This window comes from Nicotiana tabacum, chromosome 23 (assembly GCF_000715075.1).
Source record: "Nicotiana tabacum cultivar K326 chromosome 23, ASM71507v2, whole genome shotgun sequence".
NCBI lineage: Eukaryota > Viridiplantae > Streptophyta > Magnoliopsida > Solanales > Solanaceae > Nicotiana > Nicotiana tabacum.
Genome location: NC_134102.1, coordinates 11103339 through 11128800, shown reverse-complemented (window position 1 = coordinate 11128800; position 25462 = coordinate 11103339). Strand labels below are relative to the sequence as shown.

Genomic DNA, 25462 nt, shown 5'->3' with positions numbered 1-25462 from the left:
TTCTCTTGTTTTTACTACCTTTTTTTATCCTGGCAGATACTTGCTGAGGCAAGAATCCGCAAAATCACAAAATCTGTGAATCAACAATCTCTGAGGAAAATAGAATAAGACAATTACATGAACATGACTCGACAACAGAGAGTAAAAATTGAACCATCAACAGAAAGACACCTAAAAAGCTTCGCAAAATCAACATAATAAATGTTGTTGAGAATATGACTACTCATTGTGTATGTACAGACCTTTAGTTGGTCCAAATACGTTAAGAAGGATACTAATCCACAACCAATGAAATTATCTATGTTCTGATTGTTCAAATCCCTACAACTTTGGAGCCAACTGGGTTCAAATGCAAATGCAATTCCTAACTAATAAAGCAGACAAAAGAAAGTAGAAGTTAGTCAGAGTAAAGCTAAAGTTGGTAAGAATTTTGATGCATATACATATAGTCAGTGATCTTACTTTTAAGAGACAGTAAATCCTCCTCCTTTGTCCGGACTTGGGATTGACTGTGTTATAGTATAACTCCAATTCTTTCTGGTTCTTCACAAAAGAATCAGTATGTAGAGTATTCTACAATAGTTAAGCGAGAATCAATCTGATAGAAAAAGAAATTTTAAAACAACCAACAAGTTTTTTTAAGTACTTCACCAAGCAAGTATCCAAATGATATGAATACATCAGCTATAACACTGTTTTTTTATTTTCTGTTAGTAAGCTTTATTTTTTTCATCATGCAGTACTTATAATATTCTAAAATATTGGCATGAAAGAACCTAATACTATTGGTGCAAGAAAATGTATCTGGATTATCAAATAATATTGAAGCAAGAAAAAGAAAGCAAGATAGATGGACAAAATGAGACAGAGATGGAACTGACTATAAATACCATAGAAACAGTAAAATCGAATAGATACAACATTGATCTATTTATTGCACATCAAAAAACTTTTTCATTTTGTTAGAACAGTAAAAGTTTAGCAAGGATTTGCAAGCATAGAAGTTAACACTTGGTTATTGCATAGTAGAGGTGCAAAAAGTTTGTTTCAACAAGAATCGTTAAATAAACAATAAGCATACAGGTAATGGTAAAAATCCCTCTGTAACAACATTAGAGTAATTCCTAGGACTACGCAAAACCTCAAGCCAACATGCCATAAATTATGTGAGCATATTACAACAACAGAAGTTGGGGCCATCCTGTGGAAGTATTTATGGAAAAGTTTTTTGAATGATTTCATCATATACTATATTGTAAGTTGAATGATCATCATCACTATCTGTTGTAGGTGGTCGAATTAATAGTTTTACACAATTGAAACTTTTTCACATGGTTGACCATGTGAAAAAATAGGTTCGCGTAAATAAACTCCCACGAAGTCCAACGTTTGACCTTGAGATTTATTTATTGTCATACCAAAACATAATCTCAAAGGAAATTGTGTTCTTTTGAAAGGAATAGGCAATTTTTCATCTGTTGATGATAATAATGGTATTTTGGAAGTAAATACATGCGTATTCTTAGAGTCCCCAGTGGCAATTTTAGCACTTATAACATGTTTTCACAAGATATAAGTCGTGTACCATTACATAACATTCACAGGGATTTAAATTTCGTAACAACATAACAGGACAATTCTTTTTCAAGGTTAATTATGGGGAGGTAAACCAACGAGATGTAAAGTATGCAAAAAATCTTCATATTCTCATCAAATACAACATATGTTTTAGGATCACCAGGAAATTGAGCTATGAGAAAATCATTTATTTCATCAACAAAGTCATTTTTGGTTGTCAGAATTACACGAGAAGTCATAGAAGATGCATGAGAAAAACATGTATGTAGATTTGGATAAGTAACTCTAAACAACAGATCTAGTGATTGATTTTCAAAAATGAAAGGGATAACAAAACAATCAGGGATTTCAATTTTGTCATGTCTATTTGTTTTTTCTTGTCCATTTCCTATTCTCATCAAATATTCACAAAACGTAGGATCTGTGTTGATTCCAAATTTCATAATATCATAAGCTTTCTTGAATAAAATCTTCTTTTTTTCCATTCCTAACAACCAGGAGAGTTTGTCTAAAATCACCACCGAAAACGATCAATTTTCCTCCAAATAGAGCATTTTTATCAATTAGATCCTTCATGAGAATATCAAAAGTTTCTATCACTTTCTTTTTTGCCATACATACTTCATCCCGGACAATCAGTTTTGCATCATGTATTAAAGTTGCAAGTGCGCTTTGCTTACTAATGTGGCAAGAATATTGTTTATCGACATCAATAGGAAATTTAAAACGAGAGTGAGCAGTTCGTCCTCCTGGGAGGATCTAAGCCGCAATACCTGAACTTGTTGTTGCTAAAGCGACAAAACTTTTTGATCGTACATCGGCTAATAAAGTACAATATAGAAAAGATTTTCCAGTTCCTCCCGGTCCATCAATAAAAAATGCTCTTGATTTGTTAGAAAATATTCTATTAAGAATAGTGTTATACGCTTTTCGTTGTTCGGTATTTAATTTTCTCTCTAGAAGCAAATCTTCTTCTCTAACAATGATTTTTTTTCAAATTGACAGTCATTGGTTTCTCTGACAGCAACTGAAGGTTTAAATTTCTCGGGAATCAGATTATATTCATTAATATCACGTCCCATCAAATGCAAAATATCGTTGATATGATTTAAAGCCATAAAACGAATATCTTTAGCATTCATGTTAGGTAGAATCTTAAAATCTTCGGACATTGAATCTTCAAATTGTTTACAAAGTTCTGTTGGATTAGCAGGATTACAGTACACCAATAATATTGCAAACAAACATCTTAAACTATATGGCATTTGATAATTTTTAGCTTCAGATATACATTCAACCTAGTTGTTATCACAGTGTAACAATCCTCTCTTTTTTTTGCAGCCTCTCTAAATGTGCTACAATATTTGCCGTCAACTTTACATAAGTCCTGATATGATTTTGGTCCTCTAACGTTCATCAATAATAATCTAAGATAATATATTTCTCCTTCTGTTTGATGATATGTTACAACACGTCCAATTATAGTACGTTATTTTCGACGTGCCCACAATTTTTCCTTAGGTGACCATACAAAGTATTCAGAAAATTCTTTATATAATAATAATAGTTGCATAGCATCTTTATCTCTTCTGTTCATATCAAAAAATTCAGTTAACATTATTTTTCGAATCATTCGATTACTTAGTATTCTATCAACCTTCTCAATACTTTTAAAAGAGACAAATTGTTGTCCTTCCAAATGTAACTGAAAGTGACAAACACTTGGAGTCATTTCACTTATCGGGAAACCAAATAATCGCCACGCAGCTTCTGGAGGTGAAACCCATCTAGCAGATTGATATTCTTTTATTTCATTTATGTTTGTATTTGTATCACTATCATGTATATGAAATATAATTTTATCGTGTCTTTTGCAAATATATTTGTAAATACATTTTGCTGCTTTGATATCAGAACAAACTTCAACATTCATATGATAATTTTACTTGCATAGCAAAAATGGATTATATAGAACAAACCCAAGAATTATCTAGAAACTCACCTCTTATTTCTACAGCTTCTCTGGTTCTTCTCCTTTTCTATATTGGATATGCATTCTTCCCTTTTGTCACGACCCAAAACCTAACCTGTCGTGATGGCGCCTATCGTGGAACTAGGCAAGCCGACTCATTTCAAAACAAACCGATATTTTTTTATTTCAAGGATAATTCCAAGGCTTTTTAGCTTAAAAACCTTTGTAAAGGTGTTCAAATCAAAATAAAAATGAGGAAAAGAGATGTCCGACATCGGGGTGTCACTAGTCATGAGCATCTACTACAATCTTTCTAATAATATTAAGGCTAACTCAGCCTGAAAAATAGCTAAATACAACTAATGGAAGATAAGAGGGAGAAGGGCAGGGGCTGCGATCGCCAGGCAGCTGCCTTGCTATCCCCGAAAAAATCTGCAACCGGAATAATCAACAACTACTACTGTGTCCAGCTACACCTTGATCTGCACATAAGGTGTAAGGAGTAATGTGAGTACGCCAACTCAGTAAGTAACAACAATAAATAAAGACTGAGCAGTAGTGATGAGCAATAAAGCATATCAAGTTCATATCACAAAAATTCAGTAAAGTACAACATGCTTTAAAAATCAGTGTTTGAATCAAATCATCTCGTTTAAATCCGGTTCCAGTAAAAACCATTTAAAGATATTTTTCAACAGTTTTTCAAACAAAGGCTCAATACAAATATGAGCAAAAATGATGAAATCATAAACAGCCCCTCGGGCAATACTCATAGCCACTCAGGCATACCTCACAATCACTCTTGCCACTCGGGCATACCTCACAAGTACTCATGCCTCCCAATCACGTAGCACTCGGTACTCTCACTCAATAGGTACCTGCGCTTACTGGGGGTGTGTACAGACTCCGGAGGGGCTCCTTCAGCCCAAGCGCTATATCAAGTCAAATCATGGCATAATCACTCAGGCCCTCGGCCTATATCAAACATGCTGTGGCGTGCAGTCCGATCCCATAAATATATAACATGTTTCGGCGTGCAGCCCGATCCCATAAATATCCTCACAAATCAGGCCCTCGGCCTCACTCAGTCATAAACCTCTCAAGCCACTCGGGCATTTCAGTAAAAACAGGGTGCTCAGCCCAAAACAATATTTATATGCATCAAAATCGAGTAATAAAACTGAGTTATGCAGTAAACAAGTATAACCATGACTGAGTATTTATTTTCAATCGAAAACAGTGAGAGGATAGTAAGAAAAGGCCCCTAAGGGTCCAAACAACACTGGCACAAGGCCCAAACATCGCATTCAGCCCAATTTACAAAAACTCATTCTAAAACATATAAGTATCATATAGTTTCAACAAAGTATGCAACTTTACAGTTGCTACGGGACGGACCAAGTCATAATCCCCAACAGTGCACGCCCGTCACCTAGCATGTGCGACATTAAAAATAGTAGAATGATACAAAATTCGGGATTTCGTACCCTTCAGGACTAGATTTACAATCATTACTTACCTCAAACCGGTCAAATCTCTACCCCGCAATGCTCTTGTCTCTCGACTCGGCCTCCAAATGCTCCAAATCTATTTACAATCAGTACAATACTATCAATATACGCTAATGGAATGAATTCCACAAGAAAAACTTTCAAATTAGACCAAAACCCGAAATTGGCTCAAACTCGGCCCCCGGGCCCATGTCTCGAAATCCGACAAAATTTACAAAACTAGAAATCTCATTCACTCATGAGTCTAACCATACCAAATTCATCAAAATCCGACATCGTTTGGTCCTTCAAATCCTTGAATTAAACTCTTATAAAATTCCAAGCCCTAACCCCTCATTTTTACTAATTACAATGATTAAACAACGAAAACTCACCATGTATAAAACTATTAGGGCTCAAGCAACTTACCTCACTGATAGACGTTGAATCACCTTTCGAAAATCACTCCAAAATCTCCAAAAACCGACTTGAAAATGGTGGAAATGAACCAAAATTCACGAAGTACTATCTATACATTCTGCCTAGATTTTCGAACCTGCGGCCTATTTCACGCGCCTGCGGGACCGCACCTGCGGTAAAAATTCCTCGCACCTGCGAGAATCACTTAAACTCTCAGCCTCCACACCTGCGCCCAGGTCTCGCAGGTGCGTCCAAATCCTTCGCGCATGCGCTCCAGCCTTGGCCTCCCATTTTCAGTATCTGCGCTTCAAATTCTCGCGCCTGCGGTAGCGCACCTGCGCATTTCCTTCCGCTTCTGGGAAGCTTGCCCAGTGCCCTCTTTTCCGCATCTGCGGACTCCCCTTGCGCACCAGCGACCTCACATCTGCGATGACTCCTTCCGCGGGTGCGGAAATAGCAGTAGCAGCAACTTCAGCTGCATTTTCCAACTTCGACAAATCCGTTAACCACCTGGAATCACCCCGAGGCCCTCGGGACCTCAACCAAAAATACCAAAAAATCATATATCAATATACAAACTTAGTCGAACCTTCGAATCACTCAAAATAATATCAAATCACCAAATTACCCTCGGATTCAAGCCTAAGAACTTTTAAATTTTCAAATTCGGCAACCGATGCCAAAACCAACAAAACCACGTTCGAATGACCTCAAATTTTGCACACACGTCACAAATGACGCTACGAACCCATTCCAACTTTCGGAATTCCATTCCGACCCCAATATCAAATTTTCCACTGCCGACCAGGAATCGCCAAATTTTCAATTTCGTCAATTCAAGCCTAATTCTACCACGGACCTCTAAATCACATTCCGGACGAACTCCTAAGTCCAAAATCACCTAACGGTGCTAACAGAACCATCATAATTCAAATCTGATATCGTTTACACATAAGTCAATATCCAATTGACTTTTTCAACTTAAGGTTCTAAATAAGAGACTAAGTGTCTCATTCCACTCCGAAACCACTCCGGGCCCGAACCAACTAACACGGTATATCATAATATAGCTTAAGAGCATAAAGAAAACAGAAATGGTGGAAATTGGGCTATAACTCTCGAAACGACTGGCCGGATCGTTACATCCTCCCCCACTTAAACATACGTTCGTCCTCGAACGTGCCGAGAGATGTTCCAAAAGCCAAGAAATGGCCATGTAACTTTCCCATGCACACACCCGGGGGTGATCCCACGTCACCCTATCCCATACAGGTCCGATAGCACAGCATAACTACAATTCCTCAATTCAACCTAGCCCACAAGCCTTCGAATCAAATTTTCGACATCCGAAATTTCTTATAAGATCAGAAGTTCGCATCTACATACCGTATAAATCTGAACATGCTGTACCAAAAGTCGTAACCATAACTCAAATACTCAAATTCAAATACCGTATAGCTCGAATGCTCGAAGTAATGATTTCAAATCACAGTATCGACTCAAATAAACCCAGTGCTGATAATAAACATCATATCAGACAAAACCTCATTCTAAAACCTTCGTACACTGTCGATGATGAAAGAAACATACCGAATTCATAACCATTCATTAGACCAACATGTCATGGAGCTCACGTTCCTTCTATAAGAATTATAGCCAATTTCAAAGCCGACTTCCGATATTATCCTCCCAATTATACAACAATCAAATCTGATAGCATCTATTCTAGGCCCAATGACCTCGTCTCATCCAACACGACCACTCTAGTGACATGACACATCAATACAATCTAAAGCCATAACCCGTGCAATCCATGCACCAGATAGCAACATTCCAAATGTACCCAATCGTAACAATGACCCAAACAGGAGAACCGTTCCGCAAGATCGACGAGTACCACCCCGATGCAATGCTAAGAACCCATCACACACCACAGAACCATAACACACGAATATTACACAAGGGATCTTATTTCCACATAACTCTGCTGCAATACGCGACCCTATCCAAATACTGGTTCATATGAAACACCTCAAGCCACCCTGCTAAAATCAATAACCATGCGCAATTCGACATCAAGTACCCAAAGTGCATTACCATAACCACAGAGAAGCAAACGACACCATGCCACATAAAACCCGAAAGAACATAACCAATACGTCATCAACCAAGCAATATCCAATACTATTCTCGCTCAAATTCCGCTATAAGGCCACAATAGAACCGCACCATATGTGCATATAACCAACGAATCACAACTCCTCGTAGCATAGAAGAGTAACTTACATATCATTTCAGAACACGAATAAGCTTCACATCAACCGAATGGCACATCCTTCAACAATAGCAGTATGGAGCCAATCAATCCGACTCGGTGTAGAATACACATCCTAATTGGGCCTACCAATGGGCCCCAAATCAACTATGGTCATCCACCAATAGATAAACAACCTCCGAAAGTTCACAATGACGGAATCATAACACCTTCTATCATCTGGCTAGCTCCGGCCACAACTTCACAATCCACAACCATGAAACAATCTGCTCATGAGAGCTCCCAATCTCCAATTCCATAGAACACATGAATCACCATATTTGATTTCACCTCCACCGCCCGAATGCCTAACACATCTCTCATACACAATCATCCCACGAGAAATACTTAAAAAATATTCTTCCGTGCCACCTAGCAAAAATTTGATTATCAACAGTCGATCAACCAGGAGAGTGCCGCAATACTAGTGAAGTACCTATAAATCAAAATACACTGCCCCTTCTGAAATATACACTCTCATCAAGCTATACCAGATAGTAATATCATTTACCTAGTCATCGGAAACCGTTCATGCTGCCTAATAATTTATGTCTTTCCCTTCAAAACTGAACTGTGACCTTGTACATGTAAATCCTATTCCCGTACAACACACCACATCTATTATGCCATCATGTGACAAGCATAAGAATTTCATTATCAACTCTGAGTTACTAGCAAATTACATACCTTATTAGTCAAAAACCTCTTTCTTGCTTCTTTCCAGGAGGAAATCATAACACACAACACGTTCTGTACATCGGTAGAAAATATCCGGTTCAAACCATGGTAGAACCCATCATGAACACTTTGAAATCCATTTGCACATAACCAAGCTATCTGAACTGAATTCCTCTAACTCCACCAAGCCACACAGGTTGCCAAATTCGAGAGCATTGCCACGAAACACCTGTAGATACTAGCCACATCATAAGTACCCAAAGAACCGATCATACCCATTACTGTGCTAACCCAACCTACTACCAAGATGTCCTATTTCTCCAAGTTCTTTCTAAATTGCCTTCAAATTGCTACTTTTTCCTTGTTAGAACACTACTATCCTTAACTAAAACTTACCCCACGAACTCTAGCATAGAATCACACCGCCCTAAGGCTTATAAGCCGCCGAATTCCCTTTTTATGTATCCCAAAGGTTCCACAACCAAAAATGCTTACTCCGAAGAGACTTTATGTGAACCTAAAACTGTTTTCTTTACCTTCTTGGTACTGAAATGCATAATTCACAATGATATAAGATGTCACAAGTCTCAACACCGTTCAATGCTACTCACAGTTTTCTAGCCATATTTATAAATCTTGAATCCATTGGAACCATTCTCGAGAGTCATCCACTCTACTCAAATCTTTAATTAACCGACCAAACGGACCGAAACGACCTGTGCCCCATTAGCACACCAACACCCAAGGGAATAAAGAGTAACCCACACTTCTATGCAACCGAGCAAATTCCCGCTCCATGTACACTACATTCTCTGTGAATAACCACTCAATTATTTTATAGTCCTCCTATAACCATAAAGTATAATACAACTTGTGTCCAGAAATTCCTTTACCCGAGTCATCCTCGATCTCGACCTCTGCAAGTCATAACTGATTCACCGGTATACCCCGAACCGAAACTAATACGACCCATAACCGTGCAATCAACTCGTCGATAGCAGACTCCCCCACTTAGCCTTAAGCTGCAATTATATAAAATTAGAACCCGTAAGGATTTCTCCTTCTCAATTACCAAGGTCTCGCACCGTTAACCTGCAAGACTTCTCGAAGTCTTTTATTAAGCCTTTCATGAACATTCTGAATCTCCAACCAAAATCACACACGCGACCTCCTACCGGGTAGCAAGTAATATTCCTCATAAAATATTCATCAGCATCACGCCACCGCTAGTTGCACACAAGAGATAACCCACATGTGGAATTCCTTACCGACATCTTCCAATGACACTGCACTGAGTGCAATGACGACTAAATCCGTAAATTCTCCTGAGTTCATGCTCGCCCACCATTTGTATAAGTCTGCACTTTCCCTATTGACATTAACTGTACGTCAATAATTCCTTCCGAACTCAAGTCATATTGCACCTGACACGATAATCAGATCTTCACGCCTCTATTCATTTCAAACACACTCCTTTTTGCCATATTCAATTTTCCTTTGTACACTAACCATCACTCCAAATAGAGTGTGCAGGCCGATTCACATACTAACACGATTCCAAACCATTCTACAGTTTCTCAAAGCACACGAATACCCTACTTGTGAATTCATATGCTAATCTGCCACTCTTACTTCAGTTAAATCATCTCCTTTAAGAAACTTCTCAACCTCTACTTCTCCTACTTGACCTGCTAGTACTTCAACCACCGCGAAACACTTCCCGTCATGTCTTCCCTCATACTTTGCTACCCAACTGCTGCATCAAATCGAAATGTATCTCTGTCGCACCTAAACCAATAAAATGTTACCAACTCTAAGTCTCTTCGAAGATCATCTTTCTAGAGCCATCAACATCAAAAATACCCATTCGCAACCACAATTACTACACAATCACTTACTCTTCTTGAGTCCAAACTCATTGACAAGACATGAGAATTTAATTTTCCCCAAAATTTAACAACGTGAAAGATCCTTCAAAACATTCACACTCGAGACCGTACGTCACATCAAAACAAAAATCAAGCGCCCAATGGCCTTCCTTTACATTTCAAGGAAACACTTCTCGTCACATTCAAATTGTCTTAACACATCCCGCAGTTACATCATACTCATCACAAAGCCATTCAACCACTCATCGAGCCACGAATTCCACTCGTAGAGGCATTACCGGACATATGAGTCCAAATGTACAGGTTACAACTGAAGCTACCGAGCCAAAACTACGGTTTAAACTTGGCCTCAAGTCCTCCAGACTAACCCATCACTAAAACACATAATACACATCTCGAACCTCGTTCATAGAATCACAAGTAGGCGATGCACAACTGATACTGAGCGCTCATGTGCACATACGAATGCGTGGAAGGAATTGAAGGAGTTATGTTCCAAGCTGAATCAATTTCGCACGATAGAATACAAGAAGGTGAAAACAAAAATTCTTAAGGGTTATGCAGCCTCTCGAAGATAAGTACAGACGTCTCCGTACCGATCTGCAAGACTCTACTAAACCCGCTCATGACTCGTGAGACCTATGTAACCTAGGCTCTGATACCAATCTGTCACGACCCAAAACCTAACCTGTCGTGATGGCGCCTATCGTGGAACTAGGCAAGCCGACTCATTTCAAAACAAACCGATATTAATTTATTTCAAGGATAATTCCAAGGCTATTTAGCTTAAAAGCCTTTGTAAATGAGTTCAAATGAAAACAAAAATGCGGAAAAGAGAAGCCCAACATCGGAGTATCACTAGTCTTGAGCATCTACTACAATCTGTCTAACAATATTAAGGCTAACTCTGCCTGAGAAATAGCTAAATATAACTAATGGAAGATAAGAGGGAGAAGGGCAGGGGCTCAGATCGCCAGACAGCTGCCTTGCTATCCCCGAGAAAATCTGCAATCAGAATAATCAACAACCGCTACTATGTCCAGCTACACCTGCATCTACACACAATGTGCAAGGAGTAACGCGAGTACGCCAACTCAGTAAGTAACAACAATAAATAAAGACTGAGCAGTAGTGACAAGCAATAAAGCATATCAAGTTCATATCACAAAAATTCAGTAAAGTACAGCATGCTTTAAAAATCAGTGTTTGAATCAAATTATTTCGTTTAAACCCGGTTCCAGTAAAAATCATTTAAAGATATTTTTCAACAGTTTTTCAAACAAAGGCTCAATGCAAATGTGAGCAAAAATAATTAAATCATAAACAGCCCCTCGGGCAAAACTCACAGCTACTCAGGCATACCTCACAATCACTCTTGCCACTCGGGCATACCTCACAAGCACTCATGCCTCCCAATCACTCAGCACTCGGCACTCGGCCTCAATAGGTACCTGCGCTCACTGGGGGTGTGTACAGAATCCGGAAGGGCTCCTTCAGCCCAAGCGCTATATCAAGTCAAATCATGGCATAATCACTCAGGCACTCGGCCTATATCAAACATGTTGTGGCGTGCAGTCTGATCCCATAAATATGTAACATATTTCGGCGTGCAGCCCGATCCCATAAATATCCTCACAAATCAGGCCCTCGGCCTCACTCAGTCATAAACCTCTCAAGCCACTCGGGCATTTCAGTAAAAACAGGGTGCTCAGCCCAAAACAATATTTATATGCATCAAAATCGAGTAATAAAACTGAGTTATGCAGTAAACAAGTATAACCATGACTCAGTATTTATTTTTAATCGAAAACAGTGAGAGGATAGTAAGAAAAGGCCCCTAAGGGTCCAAACAAAACTGGCACAAAGCCCAAATATGGCATTCAACCCAATTTACAGAAACTCTTTCTAAAACATATAAGTATCATATAGTTTCAACAAAGTATGCAACTTTACAGTTGCTACGGGACGAACCAAGTCACAATCCCCAACAGTGCACGCCCACACGCCCGTCACCTAGCATGTGCGTCATTAAAAATAGTAGAATGATACAAAATTCGGGATTTCGTACCCTCAGGACTAGATTTACAATCGTTACTTACCTCAAACCGGTCAAATCTCTACCCTGCAATGCTCTTGTCCCTGGACTCGGCCTCCAAATGCTCCAAATCTATTTACAATCAGTACAATACCATCAATATACGCTAATGGAATGAATTCCACAAGAAAAACTATCAAATTAGACCAAAACCCGAAATGGGCTCAAATCCGGCCCCGGCCCATGTCTCGAAATCCGACAAAATTTACAAAACTAGAAATCTCATTCACTCACGAGTCTAACCATACCAAATTCATCAAAATCCGACATCGTTTGGTCCTTCAAATCTTTGAATTACACTCTTATAAAATTCCAAACCCTAACCCCTCATTTTCACTAATTACAATGATTAAACAACGGAAACTCACCATGTATAAAAGTATTAGGGCTCAAGCAACTTACCTCACTGATAGACCTTGAATCACCTTTCGAAAATCACTCCAAAATCTCCAAAAACCGACTTGAAAATGGTGAAAATGAACCAAAATTCGCGAAGTGCTATCTGTACATTCTGCCCAGATTTTCGCACCTGCGGCCTATTCCACGCGCCTGCGGGACCGCACCTGCGGTAAAAATTCCTCGCACCTACGAAAATCACTTAAACTCTCAGCCTCCACACTTGCGCCCAGGTCTCGCAGGTGCGTCCAAATCCTTCGCGCCTGCGCTCCAGCCTTGGCCTCCCATTTTCAGTATCTGCGCTTTAAATTCTCGCGCCTGCGGTAGCGCACCTGTGCATTTCCTTCCGCTTCTGGGAAGCTTGCCCAGCGCCCTCTTTTCCGCATCTGCGGACTCCCCTTACGCACCAGCGACCTCACACATGCGACTCCTCCTTCCGCAGGTGCGGAAATAGCAGTTGCAGCAGCTTCAGCTGCATTTTCCAACTTCGACAAATCTGTTAACCACCTGGAATCACCCTGAGGCCCTCGAGACCTCAACCAAAAATACCAACAATTCATATATCAACATACAAACTTAGTCGAACCTTCGAATCACTCAAAATAATATCAAATCACCAAATTACCCTCGGATTCAAGCCTAAGAACTTCTAAATTTCCAAATTCGGCAACCGATGCCGAAACCAGCAAAACCACGTCTGAATGACCTCAAATTTTGCACACACGTCACAAATGACGCTACGAACCCATTCCAACTTTCATAATTCTATTCCGACCCCAATATCAAATTTTCCAGTGTCGACCAGGAATCGCCAAATTTTCAATTTCGCCAATTCAAGCCTAATTCTACCACGGACCTCCAAATCACATTCCGGACGCACTCCTATGTCCAAAATCACCTAACGGTGCTAATAGAACCATCAGAATTCAAATATGATATCGTTTACACATAAGTCAATATCCGATTGACTTTTCCAACTTAAGGTTCTAAATAAGAGACTAAGTGTCTTATTCCGCTCCGAAACTACTCCGGGCCCGAACCAACTAATATGGTATATCATAATATAGCTTAAGAGCATAAAGAAAACAGAAATAGGGGAAATTGGGCTATAACTCCCAAACGACTGTCCGGGTCGTTACACCTTTCAATGTTTGTTCAGCAAAATCTTTTGGATACTTGAATTTGCAGTTATTATTTTTCATGCAAATATTTGTAGGATTTAACTTTCCACAAGGACCATGAATCATATGTTTAATAACAAGTGAATATAGATCGCGATCTTTTTTAGAATCAGGCAATTCTGCATAGACAAATTTATCATTAAAATTCAGGAGTCAATAATTTGTGTTTATCAGCAAGTATAATAAGAAAATGAGCATGTGGAAGACCACGTTTTTGGAATTCTATAGTATACATGAATCCTACAACTCTTCCAAAGATCTGTCTTTTTAATATATACGTCTTTAATTCTTCTACCTTTGCTCTGAAAACTCTACAAACTAAATCAGGTATGTTCTGTACCTCATCAGCCAGCGATAAATATTCTTTTATTTCTGGCCAAGAAGGATTGCATGTCATTGTTATAATGAAATCAGGTTTTCCAAAATATTATACCAATGTGATAGCATCCATGTATCGTCGGCGCATGTCCCTTGGCCCCCTATAAATGTAACAGGGAGGAATGTTTTCTTTATAATTTTAGAGGCTTCCCTTTCACCACATCTTAAAATATCAAGGAGTCCTTGCAAGACTTTAACTCTATATAAATCTGGATTAAATGAGAAGAAGTCTAATCTTTGCGTTTCAAGCTTTATATATGCATCTACTATAAATTGTTGGAATATTCTCCCACAATGTAGCACTTCATTTGTTTCATTATCTCTTAGTTGAAATTTGTAACAATAATACTCTCGACAAGACACTGTATCTTTTTTTCGTTTTTCTTTTTGTAGTGATTCATCTTCCATATCAAAAAATCCATCAACTGAACGCATATTTGATATACTGGGCAACTTTTCATGTTCACAGTAAGCTTTACGTTTCGTCACATTATTTGTCTGAATAATTTTTTTGATTCCACAATGCCATCCATTTTTGCCGAAGGAAAATAATAACGGATACTACAACGGATCATAACATCCATAATAATAATGTACTAATCGAGTTCTAATACTGTGGGTTTAAATTCGAATATGTGGTGCAGATGTGTCTCTAGGATTTTCTTCAAGCCATAATGTTGCAATCTATGATGCACTGGGTAAGTTATATGTTCGTTGATCTAAGGTTGAGTGACATTTAAGAGCAATTTATAAATCAGATAGTTGGGGAACATTTAAGAGAGATTTTAGGAAAATAGTGTATGGATTTACCTTCAATATGTCCATCAACGTTTTCACTATTGATTCATTAATTCTTGTCGAACAAGCCATCCTATTGGCTAGTTCATTATCATGATCGTAGAAGTACAGCTGTAAATTCCTAGATACCACAATTTCTTCTCGCTAACTCTTTATCATACTTGACACCAAGTGATGTAAATACAAATATGTTATTGTACGTTCTAATATAAGTTCGAAAATTTTCAGATTCTTCAGTATTTCCAAAGTATAACTCCGATAATTGAGTTGGAATTTTATGAGATGTCAACCTTATTGAACCACTATTACAGCAAAATCTTGGAGGTTCATATTCAAACTTCTTTGCATGACAGTATTGACAGTTTGGGACCCTTTTTAGAGCAACATACTCACTTTGTTCCTCTTTAGTCACCAGACACACCTTTCTGGCCCGCCTATGAGCTGAATATGTAAGAATTTTCATTAGGAAAAAAGGAGCACCAAGGCATACGTATGGTGGACGTTATTGTAACATAAAGTTTGTGCAAACCTTTGATTGGAACGGTGTTCAAGATAACATGACACAGGTTAGATATACCCGATGTGGACCCTAATATACAAATAATCACAATTTACAGTAATGTATAAACAATATGTCATTCTGAAAAGAGTATAATCTAAATGTAGGTTTACCTGTTTCACGAATGATAGGGGGATCCAATATACCCTTTACTTTGTCTAAATTACCAAATGATGTAGTCAAACAGGCTTGATAGCTAGCAACTGGTAAACAGAATAGCCAAGATGTTTAAAAGCTTACAATGAACCCTCAGTAGATGCACAATAGAGTGGAAAAAAGCACGTAGTATTTATGTTTTTTAGTTTATAGATACATATCAGATAAATAAGCTACGATACTCAATCTCCAAGCAAAATAAATAAGCATTGTTATACTAATAATATATAGTGTATAAATATGAGTACAACAATATATAACCTTTTTAAGGAAGCGAAAGAGGTTCTCGTATGGTTATCTGTTTCACAAATGATAGGGGGATCCAATATACCCTTTCCTTTTTCTAAATTATCTTGTGATGCAGGCGTGCAAGATTGATGGTTGGCAGCTGGTAAACAGAATAGCGAAAACGTTTACAAGCGTACAGTGAATCCTCTAAAGGTGCAAAATAGAGTGCATTAGAGCACATAGTGTTTGAGTATTTTATTTTATAGGCACAAATAAGATAAATAATGTGTCATACTAAGTTTCCAAGCAAAATACATAAGCATCGTTGAATTAATAATATATGGTGTGTAAATATGAGTACAACAATATAACCTTTTTCTGGAAGTAAAGGAGGTTCTCGAATGGTAAGATCAGTTTATTTTAGAAATCCTGCTTTGTCCCAAGATGATGTTGATTGCTTTGGGACAGCAAAAATCGGGCATTGAAGAAGGTTGTGCTTAGTAGAATCTTGTCTTCTCATAGGCCACGATAGCAACATCGCTTCCCTTCTATGAGCAAATATTTGGCTTTGCGTATCACGACGTTTGAGTTGCATTGCAGACTTTCTTTTTTCTGCGTAAAAGCAATTGTTTGGTTCTTTGGAATCCATCAGCTATACAAGTTTAACGTCTTTTTATCTGAAAACATTTTCAACCCAAAATTTTCATGAAATATTGAAAAAGACCATATGAAATAGCCTAAAAATGTGTCACCGCCCATCGCTTATCCAAAATCAAACTTATCGCCAATGAGAAGACTGATTCAATGAAGAATTTTCTTAAGCACATAAAGAACAAAAGCGACTGACATATTAAACTTTATGTGCACAAAGCGTTAGCATGCCATAAAAGATGCAACAGAGAAATAGAAGATGAGAAAAAAGCTCACAAGAAAGCAACGATCCAAACAGAAAAATTCACCAAAGTGTAAAGATAAGAACATGAAGAGTAAGGACAACAGCACACTACTTACTTCCAATGAATATATAGTTCTCAAATCAGGATATTCTCTTGGAGTCTTGCTAGCTTTTTTCATTTAGAGTTGGGTACGTAGGCAAATTAAAATGTGTCATTACATAATATGTAATCTGTCATGACCTAATTCTCTCTCCGTAAGACGCTGTGATGGCACTTAATATCTACAACTAGGTAAGCCTAACACAATACGAAAATAACAAAAATGGAAGTAAAACCTAACAACTAACTGCAACAGACAATTAAATAACTGGTAACAATGTCGCTCGACAATTAAAATAACCAACACTCTAGTAATACACAATATTCCCAAAACCCGGAACATCATAAGTCACAAGCTACAGAAGAAAACTAGTATCTCTATACACTAGAGTCTAATAAAAGAAGTACAGAAGGTAAATGACATATGAGAGAATAGAGGGGGACTCCGAAGTTTGCGAACGCGGCAAATGTACCTTGAAGTCTCCGTACAGCAACAAGCACTCTAAGCTAATAGCGGGGCTGATAAGAAGTACCTGGATCTGCGCACAAAATATGTACAGAAGAGTAGCATGAGTACACCACAACGGTACCCAATAAGTGCCAAGCCTAACCTCGATAAAATAGTGACGAGGTCAGGTCCGGAACCTACTGGGATATAATAATAAGACAGATGATATAATAAAAATGAAGTAAAACGGAAAATTTAACAGAAAGAATTCACACAGAAATAACAACACACAAAAAATGTCATAGCAACAGGGGGCTCCCGAGATACCGTCTCATAGTCCCAAAAGTAAATACTCAACAGGGGATCTCCCGAAATACCGTCTCGTAGTCCCAAAAGTAAATATGCGAGGAGATATCCCGAGGTACCGCCTCGTAGTCTCAAAAGTAAATGTACAGGGAGAACTCCCGAGGAACCGACTCGTAGTCTCAAAAGTAAATGTGCAGGGAGAACTCCCGAGGAACCGCCTCGTAGTCTCAAAAGTAAATGTACAGGGAGAACTCCCGAGAAACCGCCTCGTAGTCTCAAAATAAACACACAGCTCAAGTTGATCGATACAACAGTTAAGACTGATAAAGATGAAGTAAAAACAGGAAAAAAATATCTAGGCATGCTGCACAAAGTTCAATAAGCAGTTAAAGTACGAGACATGCGATATTAGATTAGACAGGATAACTACACATGTTGGTATAACTTAATTAAGAGGAGAACATGTTACTACTCAGTAAAATGGTATAGCTCAATTAAAATGAAAAACAGGTTGTTACTCAGGAAAAATCAGGTTTTACAACAAATAGCATGTGTACGTACTCGTCACCTCACGTACACGGCGCTCACATATCACGACAGTACCAAATCTTAAGGGGATTTCCCCCACACAAGGTTAGGCAAGCCACTTACCTCGAACCAAGCTTAATCAATCGATAACAATGCCTTTTCCACGAATATCCGACTCCGAATGGCCCAAATCTAGCCAAAATCAATTACATACCATAAATACAACTATAAAAAATTAATCTAATTAATGAAATCAAAGCTAAAGTAAGAATTTAGAAAATCGCCCTAAAAAGTAGACTCGGGCCCACGTCTCGGAATTGGGTAAAAGTCACAAAATATGAACACTCATGCACTCACGAGTTCAGTCGTACCAAAATTATCCAAATCCGATATCAAAATCCGAATCAAAACTCAAAATTTTATTTGAAGAACTTCTCCCATTTTCCCCAAATATTTCAACCAAATTTCTTAATTAATGATAGATTAGTGGAATATAACCATAAATGGGTTAAGAATCGTTACCCAAAAGCTTCCTCTGAAAATCTCCCGAATTATCGCCCAAATCCGAGCCCTCAAAGTCCCAAAAATGAAAATGAGATCAAACCCTCAAATTTTCCTCTTTTCTGCCCAGCGATCTCGCACCTGCGGACCACCAGTCGCACCTGCGACGCCACACCTGCAGAATTTCCATCGCGGGTGCGGAAATGGATTAAGGTGACTGGGACCGCTTCTGTGATCAGGTGGTAGCACCTGCGGACAGTGGCCCGCTTCTGCGGTCTCCCTTCCAACTCACTCTCTGCATCTGCAGAACTTCAAGCGCATATGCGGGCTCGCAGATGCGGAAATTCCCTCGCACCTGCGTGTCCGCACCTGCGGCCACCCCACCGCAGGTGCGATTACACTAGAAGCTTGAAAGCTTCACCAATTATACAAGTCCAAATTTTCTATCCGTTAAGCATCCGAAACTAACCCGAGGCTCCCGAAACCTCAACCAAACATACCAACCAGTCCTATAACACCATACGAACTTAGTCGAGTCCTCAAATCACATCAAACAACATTAAAAACACGAATCACCCTCCAATTCAACTTAATGAACTTTGAAACTTCAAACTTCTACAACTGATGCCTAAACCTTTCAAACCACGACCAATTGATCTCAAATTTTGCACACGGGTCATTTTCAACATTACGGGCCTACTCCAACTTCCGGAATCGGAATCTGACCCCGATATCAAAAAGTCCGCTTCCGATCAAAATCTCCAAAAATTTGACTTTCGCCATTTCAAGCCTAAATCAGTTACAGACCTCAAATTCACAGTCCGGACACACTCCTAAGTCCAAAATCACCCAACGGAGCTAACGGAACCGACATAACTCTATTCCGGAGTCGTCTTCACACAGTTCCAACTACGGTTAAAATCCTAAGACTTAAGCTTCCGTTTTAGGAACTAAGTGTCCCAATTCACTTCGAAACCACAACAAAACCTCCCGACAAGTCACATAAGCAGAAAAAGATACGGGAAAAACAGTAAATAGGGGATCGGGGTTATTACTCTCAAAATGACCGGTCGGGTCGTTACATAATCGATCCTTCTGTTGGTCTTATAAGAAGCTCGTACAGAATTTACAATGTTTACGCACTCCTTATTCGTAAAAATTGCCAAGAAAACTGAAAGCAAGAAAGGATCTCAGTACATAAAATAAGTATATGCATGTAATATATAGGAAAGGGAGAATAATGTTTCATGAGAAATTAGTTTTTCATTTTGTATGTCCTATATCAAGAAATCTAGACGCTACCAGACTCAAATTGGTATTTAGTAGCTTCTACTGTCTTTTTCTCATCGTTCTGAACATTATCTTCTACGTAAGTAAAATAGCTTATCAATGTGAACCAAAAATAAATAGCGCTATCTATATCACAATTTCGTTAAAAATGAGATGGTAACTTTACATACATATGTTACTTTAAGTTTCAAAGTCTCACCCACGAAGACCAAGTGTGGAAAAGAAGCAATTAAAGAGCTTATCGCAAACTTAATATTGAAATTTCTCTTCTTTTTGAGAAAAAGACACAAGGCATGGATGATTTAGTTCAATTCGTACACTTTTGAGAGCCCTTTTGCTAAACTCTAAAAAATAATAAAAATCTAAAAAAAGTCCAATTCATTCAAGAATTGCCTCGAACACCTAAAGAACAAAGGCGATGGACACATATTGAACTCATCATAATCTTCCTTCTATTCATTCGACGAAATAGAAGTTTCAGTTTGGGGAATTGATTTGCTGTTGAACTGCCCCAAATGCCATAGGAGCTTCACTTTTCTTTTATTAAGACAAAAAAATCATTCACTATTAATCACATGATTCAAATGTAAGGTAGTATTGTCTTCTTCCATTTAGCACACCTACCATCAGAAATTGTTCACAATTTATTCTTTTCCATCAACGTTCATTTAGTTGTTTGTCATCCAAAAACGTTATAATTTCTTTAGCTTAGTGACATGGGGTGCACGAAAGGAACAAGAAAGTGAAGCTCTTGTTACGTGTAATTAAACGTAAAACAATAGTAGAAATTTTGAAAAAAGCCTAATTCATTCAGGAATTGCCTCGAACACCTAAAGAACAAAGGCGATGGACACATTAAACTTTCTGTGCAGTAAAATTGTAGCATGCCATCAAAGATTAAATAGAGAAACAGAAGATAAGAAGAAGAAATAGAGAAACAGAAGATAAGAAGAAGAAAATTCACAAGAAACAATGATCGAAAGAGAAAAATTGGGGAAAGTGCGAAGATAAGATCAGTAACTGATAGGAGCAAGAAGGTGGAACTGGGAAACTGCAATTTCCAGAGGGTGGAGCTTTTAAACTATTGCTAGATTGATTTTTGATACAAAGAACCTGCATCTCAAAGAGTTGTCTGCCTGGTATGGATAAGAACAAGGAGAGCCAGAAGAGAGAAGCCAAAGAAGCGGTGATTGCCAAATTTTCCTGACTGATCGATAAATCCAAGTAAAGCTAATAAGAATTAGATGGAAAGACAATATTACCTTGACGTGTGAGGCACATGCACTTGGGCTTCAAGAAATTCACATGCACCTTCCCTACATGATTGATAATACTCCCCTAGTGCAGCTCCTACACTTGGGCTTCAAGAAATTTCTTATTCTTATCCATCCATACCCAATTCATACATTAGGATAGAGAATATTTCCTGATGCTCAAGTAAAAAAGGGGGATATAACAGAATAGAGAGAGACATTCGTTACACATGAAAAGGGGGACGAGAAAAAGAGGGCACGAAATTAGGGAAAATGCTAGCATCCTCCTTCTTTGGGGAAAAATTAGCCATTAACACCCCAAAAATGCCTCAAAAACACCTTTAAAACAGTCAAAAATAGCTCCAAATTCGCCCCAAAATGTCACTGAAAAACGCAGATGAAAACTCCCTCTTCTTCACCCAAAAACCAGTAGTGAGTACCATTAGAACTCAGCTCAAAAATAGCCCCAAAGCAGCTGCCAAAACAGCCACGAAACAGCCCCCCGATACTTAGCGAAACAGCAGCTTTTCGCACAAAACAACAGCCCATGGCTTCAGCGTACGTTTGATGCCATGTCGTTTTGTTCGTGAGTTCTCATTTTCAAAGTAATAAAGAAATCTCTGGCTAAAAGGTCCATTTCTACTTTAGTTACTACTTCCATGCTTTAATTATTCTCTGTTAATTGTTTGTTTGGTAATTAGTTTGTAGGTATAGTTCAAAATTGGGTTTATGAATACTGAGGTTTGAATCAAACCTCAGTATCGGGGGTTGAAAGGAATACTGAGGTTTGAATCAAAATTGGGTTTATGAATACTGAGGTTTGAGAGTGAACTGCTAGTTAAGCAAAGATATAAACTAATACTAGTTTGAAAGGACCAAAAAGATCAAAAGGCCAACGTTTGGTTGTTTTCTTTTAAATTATTATTTTTTCTTGCTTCATGTTAGATAGTTCTGTGGATTTATTTTCAGCTATAACTTGTTCGTTTGATTAAGTTGAGTTAACAGATTTTAGTTGATTTTGTTGATATATTTCATATAGTTAAAAATAGTAGTGAAAGAGGAAAACCCCAATTTGTTTAAATAAAAATAGACCACGTTCCTATGTAAAGTGGGGTTTAGGTTTGAGAATATTGGATCCGGGCCAAATGTCTGATGGGCCCAACATCAATAAACAAATAAGCTAAGCTAACCCTTATTAAGGGCTTTAGATATAGATGAGCTTCTCAACGATAACAATGACTAAGTCTTACACTTTATCCACAATACTTCCCATTACTCAAGGCCTTACAACAATCTCAAAGCTTAGAAAGAATAATTATTTCAAATATCGTAGCTTGCACGATTTTCGTGGCATAATCATAATACGTAAATCCCAACTTAAGTGCGCGTTCATGCGACTTGACTACAACTTCAACAACAACAACAACAACAACGACAACAACAAACCCAGTTTGATCCCATAAATAGAATCTGAGGAGGGTAGTGTGTACGCAGACCTTACCCCTACCTCATACAGATAGAGAAGTTGTTTCCGATAGACCCTCGACTCAAGAAATAATGAAAATAAAGCACCAAGTAGCAAATAATGTTAGCAACAGTGTAACATAGTAACGTGTACGAATGCCGCAACATGCGTAATAAAGAACCGTAAATAGAAAATTACAAAAATAGTCATAGTACTATTGAATGGCCTAGGAGGAACACACTACTATCTGTCAACCTACAACCCTAATCATCGACCTCCACACCTTTCTATCGTGGGTCTAGTACTATTGACTACAACTTTAAATAATTAACAAAAAGGAAAAAGGGTTAAATATACTCATATACTTTGATATATTATTTACATCTATCCTCTGTTATACTATTAAGCCACATCTACCCTTACCGATAGCCAAACTTTTTAAAAATACCCCATATCTAACGGAAAGCCACCAAATTTAAAAAAAAATATTTTTTTAAAAAATATATTAACCCACAACCCGATAAATCCATCATATAAAAATACAGAACCTAGATTTCTGAGACGTTTTAACACATTTTATTCATTTATAGAGAGTGTGTGAGAATGATAGTGGCAGTAGGATTAGTAAATACTTATATTTTGGTTCTTAGTTGTTCATGGTGGCATTAGGATATCATGTTATCACTTTCGATTGTATTTCTGCGTGGGTATAATATGACATCCCTTTGTCTAATGTAATGCACACTTGATAATTGGTTTGTATGTTGATAACAACTGATATATACTTTAACAATACTTGTATTTGGTTATTACATGAAGTTAGTGTACTTGTGTTGTTAGGTTACTTTCCAACTTGTTGGTGCACTTTCTTTTATTCTTGATGAATTTCTTAGACTGTAGCTTGAAATTAAATTGAATATCCTCTAATTATTTTATAATTTTTGTTCATTATAAGTTCAGTCGTTACTAAGAATTATGAGTATCACATCCCATAGCTTGTAATCTAACTTTGATTCTTAAAGCGTGATTTGGCGATAACTTCTCATAGCCCAAATGCTTAATTAAGAAAATAATGGTACATAAATATTCATCAACAAAAGCTCACTATTGGAGGAAGAAATACCTTTGTAGTTGCCTTAAGACTTCAGAACTGTCAACCTAATAAGATATTACAAACATTCAAGTCATGGTGGAAAAAAAATCATGGTAGATACTCGATACAGTTCAACATGGCAAAATAAAACAAAGTGAAAAGCTAGAAGAAGAAAAAGGAAATTGAAAAAGGTAGAATATAATAAACATACAATAAGGATATTAAAAGAATTATGACTAAATATATAAATGAATATATAGTTATTGATATTTTTATGTCTTTCACTTCTTGAGTTCAACAAGTGACTACGAAAGAAATGACTAATCTGTGAGGAAAAAGTATAATAAATAAAAGGGTTTAATAGGTTATTAATGGGTTTTTAAAAAAATAAGTCTTTCTAAAATTTGGTGGCTTTCCGTTAGGTGGAGGATATTTTTAGAAAGTTTGGCTAACGGTAAGGGTATATATGACCTAATAGTATAAAGGAGGGTAAATGTGAACAATATACCAAAGTAGAGGGTTATATTTGACCTTTTTTCCCTAAAATAAAACATGTTGTGAATTGTGGGTACGTTTCACATTGCGCGATTTGCGGTGTGTATAAAACAACAAGTGTACGATATCGTAACTTGTTCAATAAATTTCATAAATTTTTAAAATGCATAACAAAAGCGGCCAAGCAGCTCTAAGGGAATGAAATGAAAAGACACCAAGGGACTGCGACGGCCAAGCAGTTCTACCTTGAATCCTTATAATCTCGCTTTAACTTTACTCAGGTTCAATATCTTCAATACCTGGCTCTGCACAAAAATATGCAGAAGTGTAGTATGAGTACGCCACGGTCGGTACCTGGTAAGTATCAAGACTAACCTCAATGGAGTAGAGACGAGGTACATTCCGGACACTCACTAGTCTAATAACCTGTGCAATATAATATACAAAATACTAGAAAACATATAACAATAAGGGCATGATAAAATAACTAGTGGTATGCGCAGCAAGACAACAAGAATACCATAAATATCACTCAACAATTAATAAATACATGTACGCCCAATTAATTCAATTTTTTTAAATAAATATCTTTCACATATAATTCTTCCAAATAACTCTCTTTTAAATGTAGTTTTCTCAAATAAATATCTTTCAGATACAATTCTTTCATATAATTCTTTTTTAATAAAAATCCTTCCAAATAAATATTTTGAATATAATTCTTTCAATTAAAAAGTCACCATGTGACACCTCATTTCATAATCATAAAAAATACGGGCCATTTTTATATTTTTCGTAAACACGGGTCTCAGCCCATTTTCACCTCGTGTCCATAATTAAATTATATCACAATTGCACGGACAATTCACGTGCCAATTATCATCATCATTTCATCACAGCACCTCGTGCCCACATTTTATATCATAACTGCACGGACAATTCACGTGCCAAATATC

General features: G+C 37.6%; 1 long non-coding RNA gene across 1 annotated transcript; it reads right to left on the bottom strand.

Annotated features, from left to right (window-relative positions):
* Positions 1 to 17387: 17387 nt before the first annotated feature.
* Positions 17388 to 22359, bottom strand: LOC142177621 (uncharacterized). Its single transcript, XR_012706184.1, has 3 exons — positions 21463 to 22359; positions 18533 to 18601; positions 17388 to 17666 (listed from the first exon to the last, which is right to left on the bottom strand). It is a non-coding gene; the product is annotated as an uncharacterized LOC142177621 (long non-coding RNA).
* Between the last annotated feature and the right edge of the window lie 3103 nt (positions 22360 to 25462).